The 11,045-nt window shown below is 35.4% G+C and overlaps 1 long non-coding RNA gene across 1 annotated transcript; it reads right to left on the reverse strand.

Annotated features, from left to right (window-relative positions):
* Positions 1-6,962: 6,962 nt before the first annotated feature.
* On the reverse strand, positions 6,963-8,277 carry LOC110711448. The gene is made up of 3 exons (XR_002509364.1): positions 7,975-8,277; positions 7,803-7,842; positions 6,963-7,709 (listed from the first exon to the last, which is right to left on the reverse strand). It is a non-coding gene; the product is annotated as an uncharacterized LOC110711448 (long non-coding RNA).
* Positions 8,278-11,045: the final 2,768 nt, after the last annotated feature.

Here is an 11,045-nt window from a genome sequence, read left to right on the forward strand (position 1 = left end):
GCGCTAGCTGGCTGCCAGCCCAGCAGCCCTCTATGCCGGTTTTGTGAGGGTGGGGACCAAGGCTTAGGCAAAGCCTTGGGGAGCAAGGCAATGGTCCCGCCCCCCCCCCCCCCCCCTCTCTTGGTCCTCACTTAACTCTCTCTCTCCCCTTGACACTTGTTGCATTGTGATTGATTTAATTATTAATTTATTTTAGAAATAAATTAATTATCAAAATTATTCATTCTCCTACATTGGTTGGGAAATGAAGTTCAAGGGTGCATTTCCCTATAAATACCAAAGGCATGGGTATTGGGAAATACACAACCTTGAGTGGAATTAAAAGGCAACTCTTGATTTGAGTAAACCTTGATTCGTAAAACTCATAGTTTTATTTGTCCGGGTCTCGACTAACCTTCGAGACTTAGGACGCTCGGGTCGGGTTCGAGGGTACGATCCCGTTGGAGACCTCGTATTTTAGATGTTCAAGTAAGAGCTCATTGTTGAGCAAAGCACGCGTCAAAGGTATAATCTTTTATCCTTTCTTGTGTTTAATTATGGGGGCGAGTCTTGGCGGGTTTCTTTCCGTGTAGTGAGGGTCACTACGAAACCCAACAATAATAAAATAAGGAATCAAAGCCAACGTAGTTCTTATATTGTACTTCTTTTGGAATTTGGGGGGAGGGGGGGCTTGGACCTATCTTTAGAAAACTAAAATTTAATTTTGCAATTAAATTATAATTTTTGAAAAATAAGTTGCCTACGTGTCTCGAAAGTATCAAAGCCCACATAGTTCTTAGCGTACCTGATTTAGACTTTTCTAGCCACCCATGTTTGTTGCATCATCATCCCCGGAAGCTGCATCATCCGTTGACGACTCCAATATCATCAAAGGATCATCTTCATCGTCTTCGTCTTCCTTTAAACCTTAAGTTCTTCTTTCAGCTTGATACCAATCTTTCTTCCAAACACAAATTTGAATGCTTTCCGGGGTTAAGCGAGATTTTTTTTCATCTAACACTTTTCTACCTGCACTAAAAGCAGACTCGGAAGCAACGGATGAAGCGGGAACTACAAGTATATCTTTTGCAATTCTCACCAATATAGGAAAACTTTTTTGATGTTCTTGCCACCATTTTATAATTTAAAATTTGTTGTTGGTCTCATGTTGATATGACAAATAGTCATTAATAGCAAGTGTTGAAGAAGATGATGATGAGAATGATGTAGATGCTTTGTGTTTTTTTTCCATAACTTCATGAAGAAAACCAAATCTAGAATCGGAAGTGCTAGTAGTAGTTGGTGTCGCTAAATCAAAACCATAAATAGATGCATAATGATCATAAAGTTCTCCCAAAACAGATTTGCATTTGTTAATATATTCACTAACATCATAATCGATACTTAAACTTGTATAATAAAATTCTAAAAGATTTTCCAAGCCTTCAGCTTTGATGTCGGGGTCAAGAATAGCAGCAATTCCATAAATAATTGGAAATTCACTAAAATAAGTATGCCACTTACGTTTCATGTTACCAAGAACGGGACGAAGTCCATCAATCTTCATATGTTCTTCGATGGTGTGATCAACTTTAACACACTCAATTATGACTAAATGAATGTTATGCTCATAAATATAAGAGAAAATGTAAGTTGTATTATCAAAAGCATTTAAATCATCACGAAAAAAAGAAGCATTAGTCCAATGACTTTCGGTAATTAACTCAGTAGGATCAACACGAGTCTCATTGTAAAGTTGGGTCAAAATGTCATGATACTTTATAGCATCATTCAACAAATTGAAAGTAGAATTCCAACGGGTAGGGGAATCAATAGACCATTGTCTTTTCTTAAGACCTCTCTCTTTACACATAGCTATGTACTTTCTTCTAACTAACATAGTAATCCTAATCCATTTTATAATTGTTCTAATTGGGTTTAGCAATGGTTGCAACTCAGCGAGACCCTCTTGAACAGACAAATTCAAAATATGAGCACAACATCTAACATGCAAAAGACTACCACCTAACAACAAATGCAACTCGGAGTCATTTTTCAAATAGTCTATACACTTTGTGTTGCAGTTGCATTATCAAGAGACAAAGAAAAAACTTTATTATTCAAGTGAAATTCTTTTAAACAATCCAAAATACGAACTTTGATGTTAAAACCGATATGCCTTTCTTCCATAGCTTGAAAACATAGTATACGTTTTTGAATAAACCAATCACCATCCACCCAATGAGCAGTAATGCAAAGAAAAGGTTCGCCAAAACTAGAAGTTCATGTATCACTTGTAAAACTAACACGACCATCAAAAGTACGAAATAATTCAATCAAACCACTCTTATACTTATAATAAGAAGTTTGTGTATAATGTCTTAGAATATTTCGGGGGACACTAGTAAATGCAGGTTGTAATGCAACTGTATTAAAATGCTCAACATTTGCATTTTCACTGTAACTAAAAGAGTATTCATTAGCAATAACCAAAGTACTCATTTCATCAATCATTCTATCTTTATTATAAATGAAAGGTGTACCTCTGCCGGGTAAATGGTTCATGTATCTACCCAATTGTGTTTGGACGGGCAACCTAGCCCCCGAAGGACGGGAACCATTTTCGAACAAGTCGTGTTTATTTTGCAAATGCCGACTCAAGGTTCCGGTTCCATCTCTCAGTTTCTAAGTATATGACTTGACATTTGCACCTAGCGCCTTGCAAACTAGACATATACACGTGAACCTCTTTGGTTGACCGGGTTGCCATCCCGGGGGTGTGACATCAACTCGTTCAAAATGTTTCCACACCCAAGAAAATTATGCTCGACCTCTACTTTCAACCTTTCATAAATCAAATTATTGAAATTAATTTTTAAACGCTATTTATGAAAATAAGCTTTTAAATTTTAAATATTTTAATTATAATTATTTAAACGCATTTTTCATGGTAATTATAAATCATAGAAAATTGAAAACTAAACTAACTTTATAATAATTAATAATAGTTTTTTAAAAATATTCATAACAATAAAAATTAAATTAGAAATTACCTTGAGATGAAAGTTGAGATGTTGGTTGTGATGTAGGTTGCGATGGAGGTGGCATAGTTGAACTCGATGATTGGTGGGAGAAATGTTGTGGTGGAGACGTTTGAATATTTTTCCCATCTCCTAAACCATAATCTCCATATTCATTGACAAATTGATTTAAATTTTCCGTATTAATTTCAACGAAAAATTTGCACCACCACTCCTTTGGCCACCACTTCGACCACCACTTTGACTCCTTCCCATTCCTCCTCTTGAGCCCTTTTTTTTTAACTTTTCTTTTTTTGAACTTTTTTTTTTCAGAATCTTACAAATACTAAATATTAAGGAGATTATTTTAACAAAAATAAAACTCTATATAGCACTAAATAACACTTGAGAATTTGAGAAAAATTAAGAAATTTTGAGTAAGAGAGAAAGAAAGCTTGAGTTGTATGGAAATTTGAGTGAAATGGAATTGGTATTTATAAGAAAAATTGAGGGGATGATCATACAATACAAAAAATAGCCAGTAAACTCAAAAAACTAGTTGTTACTAACAATTAAAAGTAACTGTTCACTTTGTTCATCAAATTCATAAAAAAAAGTAGCCGTTAGTTTTGAAAAAATAATTGGAACATTGCTGTTAGGCTAGGCGGGTTGGGTGGGCCGGGCGGGTTGGCCATGTAAGGTGGGTTGGGTTGTGCGAGGTGGGTTGGGTTAGGTGGGTTCACGGGTTAGGTGTGTCGAATTAAATGGGTCAAAACGGATTTTGCGAGTTGAAATGGGTTGTGTCGAAAATTTTGGACCCACGACACAAACCGGGTTAAATCCAGGTTGTGCTGGGTTGGTACCGGGTTGAAACCGGGTCGGACCCACGTGACCCACCAGCCGTGCAGGTTAGGGTAGGTTGGGTCCAACCCGGCCCACTGGCCACCTCTAGCAACATGGTTTTGCTCTAGTCCAAATAGCAAGTTAAAGGCTTGCCAATCATAGCACCCTGGAGTTAGGTGTTTTGATAGAGTGTTGTTTAAGTCATCATTCAAGAAGTAGCAATCGTGAAAAATCTCGAATCCAGGCTTCTTGATACCTTCAAGAACTAGTGGTTCTGGAAAATCATAGCATGGGTGATTCTTCCCCTTCCTAATGAATTGCCCATTAAGGGTTTGATTGTAAGATGGAAGTAAGGAAATTATCCCTTTCTTATTGTTGTTCCTACGCGCCCTTACTTTGGCATCGTGAGCTCCGAGTTCTTTCTTGGTTAGTTTATATCCCAATCCAAAGGAGTAGCTTTTGTTTGAGATAGGAAGTAAGATAGATTTCTTTATTCCTATTCCCAAAGGCATCCCTCGAAAGTAACTATTCTTGAATAAGATGTTGTTTACTATTAGGGTGGAATATGGATCAAGTTTCAAAGGTACTTCAAGAACTTCATCCATTTCTAGTGTGCAGATAGCCTCTGTGGTGAATCTACACATATCTTCTTCATCATTGTCATGATTTATCTCCAAAAGAGATTGATCGTTTATTGCGACTTTTAGAGGAGAAGCATGTATAGTCATAGGAAGACCTTGATAGTTCAACCTAATCATTTGATGGAGTGAAGACGGTATTTCTCCAAGTTCATGTATCTAAAGATTTCCAAGAACAAGGTTGAATGTAGGTTTTATGTCCATGACATGGAATTCAACCATCTTTTGTATTGGGCCGGTGGTAATTGGTAGCTTAATAGGTCCACACACCGATCTCTTTGAATTATCGTAGGCCCTAATGCTTTGTGTTGTTGCATGAAAATCTTTTTCTTGGTCTAGGCCTAGATATTTTGCGGTTCGTAATGGGCACACATTGACGGCGGACCCATTGTCAACTACGGTAAGAGGGATGTTATATCCCTTGCACCCCACAGTTTGATATGATGCATTATTGTGTGGGGTGTCTTTTGATGGCAAATCATCACTAGTAAAAATGATTAATTTGTCGGATTTTTTGCTAGTAAGCAAGCTAACGAGATCCTGGGGAGCTGTGTCAGTAATTACAGACAAAGCAATTAGAGCATTCGTTAGAGAATTCCTATGTTCCTCAAAGGTACTTAGGATTTTTCAAATGCTAACATTCACCTTAGATTGACGAAGTTTTTTGACCAATGGATCTTCTACCTCGGGTGGTGGCGGAATATTTTGAGACATATAGGTCTTTAAAGTCGTCGTCCCATAATCTACAAACTTCATTAGTTGCCCCTATGAGTGTTGTGGTTAGAGATTTCCCCATGGGAGTGATGTAATCCAAAGGATTGAACTCATCACTCCTCACGTGGTTCTCATCGATACAAAATATTCCTAATAGGGAAACATTATTATTAGGCTTAGGCGTGAGAATTTTTCCATCGTCTACTAGATCTTGAATCATGTGTTTCAAAACAAAGTAATGTTCAGTATCATACCCAACACCCCTATTATAAGTACAATAAGCATTGCCAACCCATTAAGGATTTCTTCTTTCTATGGGAGGAGGAGGCGTTGGCCCAGTTGGCGAGAACTTTTCAGGGAACTTATTCTTCACAGCCAAAGTAGTGGAAGGTTGTTACACGTAGGTGAAATCTTTAGAAATCCAGCTCACCTTTTCTTTTAGCTTTTCCACTGCAGCAACAGTGGCATTGTTTTGTTCCATGGTAGTGACCTTAGTAGTAAGGGTTTGCATCATAGTGATGAGTGCATCAATGGACTTGTTAATCTGCTCAATATCTTCCTTGGTAGCCATTGGAGTGAAATGAAAGTGAATTGGGGGTGATGGTGATGGACTTTGTAGAGACAACGGAGGTTTCCTTAGACGCCTACTAGGTTTAAGAGGTTGTTGTGGGAGTGAACCGAGCCGTACTAATCTGCCTTTGCTCCTTGACCAAATGCTGTGAAATAAAACAAATTCACTTAATGGTTTGACCAAACATTACAAATTGGAAAAAAAAAGAGTGAGGAGATTTTTAAAATAAATATAAAAACTCCACTCATTTTTTTTATGCCGGGAAATGACACATGTATGAACCTAGTATGGTGCACGACTCGAAGACAAACTGTGAGCAACGACTCAACAAGTGTGATTAGGAGAGTTAATGACTCGTGATATGATCGTATGGCTAGACATGAGGACGTTGTGAAAAAACAAATTACACAAGGACCAAATAGCACGGAAGACTAAAAGAAAAACTCGATTAATTTTGTTCAATTTTAATGTTTGTGCTATTTACAAGGTGAAAACGGTCCATTGGCAATCGTTAGTCATAAATAAGATCAAACACAATCAAAGACAAAGAACACATGTTAAGGTTAGCACAATAATCACAAGAAACTAGGATGAGGATTGGAAATCTAGAAGAGTTAAGACTCATGGGAAATGATAAAAATAACATAAAATAAAATAATATAAAAATCTACAATCCTATGTTATACAAGTTTGACATGGATTAGAGGACTAAGTAGAAGATTGGCTAAGACTATCTTAACATGAAAAGATAAAAAAAAAAAAGGTTGGACGCTAAAAAGAACTCCTAAACTAGACAAGATGTGGTATTTCGGTTATAGCTTTTGATCTATGACTCTGATTGGGACAAAACTAATGCCAAATGAAATATGAAACCCGGGGCTACAGATCCATAGGTGGCACGACATGTGACTCTTTCTAGAACTCCAGCTATGACCAAAATACAGTATACGGGAATAAAAATCCGGGTTGACTCAAAAATAAAAATAAAAAAACCTATGACTCGACTCTAATAAAATAAAGAAAGTCAATAAAAATATGCACACATTAGCACATTGTCACGCATGATGCAATGAAGCTCGTAACCTAAAGTCAAGTTCTATGTTCCACTATGGTCAAGCTTATTTGGGAGTCAAAAGGGTACCATGGTTAAGAGTTTTGACGCGTTACCAAGGAAGCCTCCCTTGAGGGTGTATGCCAACGGGCGGCTCTTCAAGTTCGTGATGAAATCGAACTCGCACTAATACTAAAAGTGGCTAAGAAACCATTCTAAATAGGCCTAAGAGACAAATAAATGTATGGTTTATATCTAAGTGGTCTCTTAGAATAAGAAACCATACTATTGGTCTGGTTTGTTAGATTGGACAAAAAAAAAAAAAAAAAAAAAAAAAACCATGCTTGGAAGATATATGGTTTCTTAGATGGCTTTTTTGTTTACAAATAAAGAAGACAAAGAGACCATTTTCCTATAAATAAAGGTTTCTTAGATTGGAGATGAAAGACCACCTGTAAATGAAGTGTGGTCTCTTAGAAAAATATTTTTTAAAAAAAAAAAATAATTGGTAGAAGCCCACCTTCCCGGAACCCGATCATTATTTCCCAAAACCACCAACTGCCAGTTACTTCACGCGCCGCCATAATTAACTTTATTTCCATTATAAAGTTTCAAACATGAACTAACGCATACAATTAGATCAAAAAACTAAGTAAAATCACAATTTCAAACACAAATTTATTAAAAATCACAATTTCTTATTCAATAATTTCATTAAATTATCCCATCAATTACAACACATACATTTAGATCAAAACCTAAGTAATCTTGTATACATAAAAAACTATTTGTAGTGAAAAACAACAAACCCATAATTTTTAATGGGAATAAATCAGATATTTCAAATGTACAATCTTCCATTTTAATATGTTCCATTATCATGGAATTATGAACTGCAATAAAAAAAAAGGGAAAAAAAAGCTCATGAGATGGCTTTAAACATTAAGATCCAAAAACGATTTAGCTTGATAGTTAGGCTCACTTACAATATCAATTTCATCATTTCTTTTCTCTGGCTTTGCAACCCTATTAAATTCAAAAATTCACCGGCCATTACCAAATCATTAATCAAATTTTTTCCTTTGTTTTCAAGCACAAATTCAATTACACTCAAATTAAATTTATATACTAGAAAGGAATAAAAAATAGAATGAATACTTCTTTATAGATTTGGAATCGGAGTCGGAAGCGGTAGAGTTAGGGAAAGATACGGAGCGCTGCCGGTGAAGCTTATGTAATGTAGGTGGTGTGACGATAGACGATGACGTCGGAGTAGCTAGGAGACATCATCTAGGTTCTTTATAGCTTATTGAGTTTTTCGCTACTTAGAATTTCGAATACGAATTCCCAGGCGATAGTGTTTTTTCCCCTAAATTCTGTAAGTGGTGGTGGAGACAAAGTATATAGAATTAGGTTAGAGAAATTTTAAGTGGCTGAAAAGCAATTTTTTTTTTTTTTTTAAAAAAAACAAATAGGTTAAAAAGCAGATTCATAAAAAATTAAAAAAATAAATTAATTTGTAAAAAATATTGATACAAACCAGTTTATTATTTAAAAATTAAATCCCTTGGTCTAGCGCAAGTCAAGGGACATCCAAGAGACCATACTTCCTCAACTAAGGTATCTTATTAATTACCTAAGAAACCAAAGTTTGTAATTGTATGGTTTCTTTACCTAAGAGACCTTTAATGCGACATAAATGGTTTCATATTGATGGTTCATTAGCCCTTTTTGTGGTAGTGTCGACTCCATGGTTTTAAAAACTCGAATGAACCCGTATTGTCATGAACTTTTTCGGGTTGATAGGGGCTAGCCACATACGTAGAACAAGTACTATTGTGGCAAAATAGGTAAGCTAAAATGCATATGCATATGTGACAATGGCAATTAAATCACAAGAATATCATTCAAGAATCTTTCAAGTCTCATTATTTCATCTAAATTAAATATCGATCACTCAAATCGATAAATAACCAAGAATCCTCCCCAGTGGAGTCGCCAATTTGTAGGCGTCATTTGAAAAGCGCCTACTTAAGCATGTGAGAATATGCATGGAAATCATAGGAAGTGGGAATTGACATTATGCGAATAGGGACAAAGAAAGTAGGGAGCCTTCAACAAGTTTTTAAGGAACTTGTAAACTGATCACGGATCATTAAAAGGCAACCACGAAAAAGGGACAACAATAGGAAACAACGATTGACCCGTGAAGGTTACACCCCATTCATAAACCATGAGATTACTAACTCCATATAGTTTGGAACCACGAAAGGAGGATCGGGGATGATGGTATGAAGTGAGTCATGGAGTCACATTCGCCCGCATTGGCCTCTACTCGATTCTTATACCAAAAGGTATTTCATGCGATCTCAAGGCATATAAACAAAGATCCAATCTGCTCCAAACTAAATTAGGTGAAATTGGTTGAATATTAATGCACACATAATTCTAATTATTAGTGATAATTTCAATTAACAGCAATAATATTAAAAAAAAAAGGAACCTAAACTAATCGTCCAAATTATCTTATTAAGCGTTATATTCAATTGCATATTCCCTTTAACATGCAATATGGTTATCAACATAAAACAATAGAATTAACACTAACATTGGAAGCAATTAAACCATAATAACAACAATTAATATATGACAAACATAATAAAAATCTATAGAAATATAACAGGAACAAAGGAACATGATTCCTTGATTTGATTTGCGTTTTCTTGCAACTATAAAATAATAAACACGTTAATAACTTCAAGGAAAATAATAAATAATAATGGAAATTAATTCAAATGAAAGAAAAGTTGATTTGGGGTTGTAGACACCTGATTGTGTCTCCCCAAAAACCAAACCCAGTGAAGAGTACCTTTTCACGTTTTGATTAACGAGTTCAGTTAAGTGTTGAAGAGTCTCGCAAAGTTTCCTTAAGCCTTGACCATATTTCTAACCTTACCTAAAATCTTTTAATCCAAATCATTCATTTCGTATCCTTAAAATCATTCATTTTGTGCCCAAATCATAAAAACGTCCAAACCTAATTATTTTGGTCCATTTTCCTAGTCCAACTATTGCTTATTTGGATGGGTATTGAAATGAGCCTTCCAACGATATATTATAAGCCCAAATCCGACTTGAAATGAGTGAGATATGGCCAAAATACTAAGCCGAGTCCAATCTGAGCCTAGGTCCACCTTACCTATGATGTAATGATTATATGAAGTCGAAATATTTTATTTAGACCCTATATGATCATATTCCCAATTTTAAATCAGTTAGGAACTTCTAGAATCCTCTAAAAGGTTCTAATCTATCCTTTCCGAAAAGATAAAGATCGAAGAAGTTCGAGATTGAATAAAACTTCTCAAATAATAATCCTTGTTCTATTGGAATACAAAGACGTCCAGATATCCTCTACGAACATAATTCCATTAGAAAAAAAATTCCTTACGACTTTGCTATCTTTTAGAACCAACGCGCAACGTCAGGACCATCGTACTTCGACAGTCCTGACGCGACGCGATAATCCTGTCGTGCCGCGATAAAAGTTGTTCTATTTTATTTAGAACTTCTGATTTTTTTTTCTGATCGGTTGACTCTCTTTTTCCATTATAAATAGAAGTCATTTTCTCCATTTTCAAATCAGCTTGAATCAGCAAAAATTAGTCACAACCATCGAGAATTACCATCATAAAAAATCAGTCACAATTAGCCTTAAAAATCCCCTTAGAATTCGAGAATTCTTAAACCAATGCTCTTAGCCTAAACATACCAAAACAAACACAATACTTCCTTTGCGTGATTTGAATACTCCAAACCATACTCGACGTTGCCTTCAACCTTGACGTGAAAGGTTGATAGTTCTGAGAGTTTGGTCCCAAATCTATATATCGTAATTCATATTTGATTTATTTACTTTATTGATTTCACTTTCTTGAAGTTTGCTATCGTGTGTATTGTTTTAATAGCAAGAAGTTCGAGGCATCAAAGTGAGTAATTTAATTACCCTTTTTATTATTCTTTTGATTTGGAATAGAAATCATGCTTAGAATATATTGATTTTGATTGTTAGCATCATGTTTAGGATAACGCTTTGATTTTGTTATTAGTAACATGCTAGGATCTTTATTAATTAGTTTAGTATCATGCCTAGGACTTACTGCTAATGATGTTTTGATTATGTTCTTATGATGATGATTTTTATATTGGTCATATGTTGCTTGATTATT

Source organism: Chenopodium quinoa, unplaced genomic scaffold (assembly GCF_001683475.1).
Source record: "Chenopodium quinoa cultivar QQ74 unplaced genomic scaffold, ASM168347v1, whole genome shotgun sequence".
NCBI lineage: Eukaryota > Viridiplantae > Streptophyta > Magnoliopsida > Caryophyllales > Amaranthaceae > Chenopodium > Chenopodium quinoa.